Below are 5,824 nucleotides of genomic sequence, written 5' to 3'. Positions count from 1 at the left end.
ACCAAAGCAATGTGATTTTTCTTAGTATTTTCTTGCCCTGTGATCTTTGTAGGCCCCAAGAATTTACATTGTTTTGGGCCTACGCCGATCGGGGGTCCCATCATGAGCCAGTATATAAAAGAACAAATAATAATAATAAATAATACTGCAGCTCATGATAGGCCCCTGATCGTTGTAGGCCCTGGGGCTTCAGCCCTTCAGCCCAGCCCGTGCATTAAGGCGGCCTTGTTGCTATTGTAAAATAATACCAAAAAATGCCACTTTAACTGTATAATCAAAATGTAGTCATGATGCGGGGCAATTGCTCTAAAATATGGATTTTTTTGTTATTTATATCACTTTGAAACTGCAAAACAACACGTTTGATCCTGCTAATTCCCGGAAAACATAATTCCCGCCGCTAAATTGGTTTGTAACACAAACTGTAGTTGAATACTCCTGCCAGTGAGTGGAGTCTTGGTAAAGACCTAGCAACGGAGACACTTTTAAGTACATTTCACAGACGTTTCTAAGCTTGCAGCGCCATTTTATGGGTAGAATCAATGGCAGAGTAATACTCAGTGATGAGGCATTTTAAGTTTAGTTTAGCTCACGATACGCTGGCTAGCAGATATGAAGTGATGTAAACTGATTTATTCTATGACCGTATTAAACCAGCTGATATTAAAGCTAACATTAGTCGCCTACCTTGTTGGACCACACATTCATAGTGCTAACACCAGTTCTGGCTAGTTTCTACACAAGATAACACTGTTTAAAGTTGTATGGTTCTGAGATTCTGAGGTTCTGCAATGTTGAATACCTGTTGACTGATTGGTCAATAGCGTTCCAAGGGCGTCCATTTTTTTCAATAATGGGAAACAGATCTTCCTAGAAAAGGCAAAAATATATGTTTGAAGCAGTGCAGAAGACTATTTTTCGACATTCGATAAATAATAGAGATGAAAGTTACTAATACATATAATATATTACCATCTTAACAATGGGGAGAAGCAAAGCTGGGGTTTTCCGAAATTAATGTACTTTGGTGGTGGTAGGCAACTTCGAATTCAAGTTGTAACAAATGTATTACTTTGTATTGCTTTTGGTTGAGATCAGGATGTTCTGTTGACTCCCTTTGAAACTGTCAGACATTGGCACTGCCATGAAATACCTTGGCAGATAAACCCATTATAATCAGAATAATATGAGTGCACAGCACAACTGTAGAAAATGGGATGCGATCGCGGGAAGTTCAGATTCAGTTAACATCTGAGAGTAGAAAGAGGCCCAAAGAGGCTCATAACCAATGCAACGTTCCCTGGTGTCCTCAGAAGAACCCTGCATGCTGCTTTTATACACACACACACACACACACACACACACACACACACACACACACACACACACACACACACACACACACACACACACACACACACACACACACACACACACACACTGAGATACACGCACACACTGAGACCCACATTCGTACAAAGATTACACACATGCAAGACACACATACACACACTGTCTCACACACACACAGACACACACTCACACACAAACATTGGGTTCATCCCAGGGCACCACGGGGGGAGTTCTGAGTTCACAGCAGGCGACGGATTCCTTGGAAGCTTTTTCTAAAAGGCTTAAAGACCTTGAACGTCTGACATCTCCCACTGGGGGCGGAGGGGGCGATGTGGACAGCTGTTGATCCTGGAACAGAATCACAGAGAACTCCTCAAATAACTACTTATGTTCCACCGAAGGTCTGAGGAGGTTGATTGCTGCAGGTGCCCCTCAATCAGACACCAGGGGCGTTTCTAGGTTTCTGAAACATCTGGGGCTTAGCCCAAGAGGGAATAGGACAGTGCGTGCGTGGCAAATTTTGTTGTATACTTTATTGCACATGCAATTTTTTTTTCATAATGCTTTCCCTAAATAAACCAAATAGGCAGGTAATTATAGCTTTGCTACCTGACTGCTGCTTATCCCCAGACATCTAAAGTTCCATTCAAGTTATTTCAGAGTAAAATGAATACAAGTGAGACAGACCTTACATTACCTATATCAGGGGTGTCAAACTCATTTTCACAAAGGGCCGCTCTATGATGAAGTGATAATCACACTAAGGGCCGGCATGGAGTTTACTGACATGCCTTCTTTTTAATACAAAAAGTAAAGACAACATATCTATGAATATATTGCATACAACCTGCGTATAGGGTCATATAGGCTAGGTTCATTTCAACATTTTTGGGGACAAATTATAGGTGGGGGTATGGGGGTGCTCCCAAACATTTTTTGAGCGTCAAACACTTAATTTCCTGCATTCTGGTGGATTCTTATTCATCTATCTGTGCCTTTTCTGCATCATTTTATAGTGGAAATGCTATTTAACCTCATAGATTGGCCTATTTACAGCCCAGAGAAAACTGACATATTTTCTTCAATGCAAGTTCATCAATTCATGGCTTAAAATCTTGAGCAGTAGAACAGAAATTCCTAGCAGTAACCTACGCAAGAGTCCTAACAAATGGGAGCATCTGCGACGGGTGGATATGGCACAGGCTCTGCATGCAGCAAAATATCTAAAAAAAAATATTTTTTATTTTTTTAACAAAAAAGATTCGGGGCTAATCAAATTAGATCCGGGGATTTAGCCCCGAATAAAACAGCCTAGTGACGCCACTGTCAGACACTATTATTATTATTATTAGTAGTAGTAGTTGTAGTATTATTGCTAATATTAAAATGTATATCAAAATAGAAGCATACGTATATAGGACCTGTTTTGAAGCAGCAGGTTTGTTTTAGCTTAAATCAGAACTCTGACTCAAGTGAGTGCTTCAGTTTAGATTTCAGTTGCAAAGTTTAGTCAGTTCATTTGTAATACGTCATGATTGAAAGCCTCTTGGAGACTCGTTAAAGCCATCTGGCATTCAGTTATTTTTTTTATAGGTGATAAAAATCTTTTTATTTCTCAAGCAAGTTGAAGTGAACTACAGCCTACTGTAGTAAGATACATTGAACATGCGTCAATCACAATTGTTAGTAAGTATAACAATTGTAAGTATAAGTATTCATATATATTTTAAAGTTGAATAATGTCCTTTAATGAGTAATATTATTCCATTTTATTTGACATGGACATGACAATTCATTGGACGAACCAGAGGCATTGTCTTAAGTATATTAGCAAACATGCTAGTTTTCAACACCTGCCTGAGTACCAAGATAAAAAAAAATCCTCATTGTTTTAGCTTGTTAATTGTTTCATTAAGTTGATGCTTGTGAATGCATTAACTATGGTTAAATAATGGTTTATTATTGTGCACTTATTGTAGAGTGTTACCAATATTTGTACACAACCTGCCTATTGAAACAAGCCACAAACTGATGGCCCCTCAGACTTTCACTCAACAGCATATACACAAAGCATGATGCAAGCAAACGATACACTATTAAAGAGTATAAATCTCAATAATTTCCATTATTTAGGACCATTTGCTTTTGGAAATTTGTCTATTTATTGTGTGAGAAAAAATGTAACTTTTGGTCACACAATAAATTCAACATTTGTTTGAATTTAACTTGTATATATTGCTGCATGGTTGACAGGGCTTTCAGTGTGGCAGGCCCAAAGCTGTGGAATGCCCTGACACTCGTGATGCGCCAAAGCACTTATCTACTTTTTTAATCACAGTTAAAAAAAACCACCATCTAGTTCAGCTTTCCTTTCCGCCTACTGATTTCAACTTGCACTGCCACGTTTATTTTCCCTGCTTTTACTTGTTATCCTCCCTACATCTGGTTTACACTTTATGCCGTATGTATTGTGTGTTTCTATGTGTGTTTTTCCCTTTGTACCTTGCATTCATATCCATCCATAGGTCAATCTCCGTGCGGTACGCTTGCTCTCTGAATGTCCCTGAGTGTATTATGTCTATAGTGTCAGTGTTTGATTGCTTTGTATTGGCTTTGTGTACCTTATTTGTACAGTGCCCTTGGGTACCTTGAAAGGCGCTTTTTAAAATAAAATGTATTATTGTATGTATTATAAGGCCAAGCTATAAGATTTATAATTATAATTGTATTTTTTAAAACTTGACTACTTGAATTGTAAACAATTTTTACAGCATGTGTTGAATCTCATTTAATGCAGAGTAACCGGTAGCTTAGCGTCCTACATTTCTCTGGTAGACCGCTTCAGTGTACTGAAGCTCAATGTAATGTAGAGTAACCTAACCTGTAGCTTAGCCTTGGCTCACTACACTTTCAAGGTAACTTTCCCAACGCTGATAACACACTGCAATATACATTGACGTGATGCTTTACTGTAACAAACTTAGCTATTAGTACAGTACGGTCCAGCACACCACGGACACGTTGAATCTCAACGTTTCGCAACCAAAAATACGTAGAAACGATTTTATGTCAGTTATATGTCATTTATTTTTGGTACAGAAACTATGAGATTTGAGGTTTGCAGAAACATACAGATTTTGGGTTTGGCAACTGGGTTGGTTTTGCATATGAGGTCAGCAACAATTGCAGCCTACTGTACCTAATGAGTGCCCTTTATCACACAAGTATTTATCTTGTTTATTCGGGGCTTGCACGGTCATACTCATCTTTAATCCTAATCCCCTAGCAACTTGTTGTTTTGATTAAGTGGTCACAGGGGATTGCCGTCCAAGACACTCGCCTGTATATTAGACGTCTGCATGCCCAGGTCAGAGACAGACACAGAGAGCTGTTGTGTGTTTTCAATACTTGTAAACAAAGGGTGTACCGGTTAAGAGACAATAAAGCAATGGGTATATTTGTGCCAGAAGCAGTTGTGTTATTAGTGGTGGAAATTATGCAAAGGACAACGGCAAACTATGTACGATGTGGAGGAGCTGCTGGGAATCAACACTTTAACTAGGTAAGGTTTTTGTTTACACGGTCTTCGTGGGGGTTGGGCTTTGGATTGAATGCGATTGGCCAATCATGTACTCTATATTTAAAATATCCTGTGATCAATGAGGATTCTGATTGTATAATTCTTAGTTATTTAACTATTATTTATGTTAATACAATTTGCCTAATATGCATTGTTGAAGAATGATGACCGTGGATAACGTTCTTGCTGCAATGTTCTGTCTCTGTTTCTAAATACTTACCTGTACATAGATACCAATACATACCTCTGTTGAAAATGTGTACACTTTAGTCGCATTGACTAAATCAATGCTTACTTTATGCACAAAATCCTCTCTTTCACGGTCAGAGATATTGTGACGCAATATATGAATATTTCAATGTATGAAGATGGGATATATGAATATTAATTTGAATGTTGTTTTTGCTTTGGCATTGAAGATACCACCACAGGTCATGGGGTGTGGGATGGGAAAGGCAGCAGCATCTCTGGGAAAGAAGAGGGAAAGAGGTAGGGTATGATCCACCTTGGAGCTTCATTGTTCGAGGACATGCATAACTATGGTACTATCTGTGTGGAAAGGTGGAACGTCTTATTTCCATATGGATTTTTAGCTACAGTAAGAGAGAGAGCGAAAAAGAGACAGATATTCACTCGTCAATATATATATTTATATTTATTTTATTTGAAGGTTTTCTCTCTGTTTCTTGTGTCTTTTCCCAGAACATATCTCCGTTCCAGGTAAATACATGTTTAATGGTATTGATCCATTTAAATATCCTGCACATTTTTCACATTTCTATGAATGGTACATTGATCTATTAACTTAAACCCCATGCTATCGGTGAAGCTGCGACCGGTGAGTCTATTATATCATAATTTAGCAGATGCTTTAAATTATCCAAAGTGGCT

Source organism: Gadus chalcogrammus, chromosome 4 (assembly GCF_026213295.1).
Source record: "Gadus chalcogrammus isolate NIFS_2021 chromosome 4, NIFS_Gcha_1.0, whole genome shotgun sequence".
Lineage (NCBI taxonomy): Eukaryota > Metazoa > Chordata > Actinopteri > Gadiformes > Gadidae > Gadus > Gadus chalcogrammus.
Note: the sequence above shows the minus strand (reverse complement) of the source record.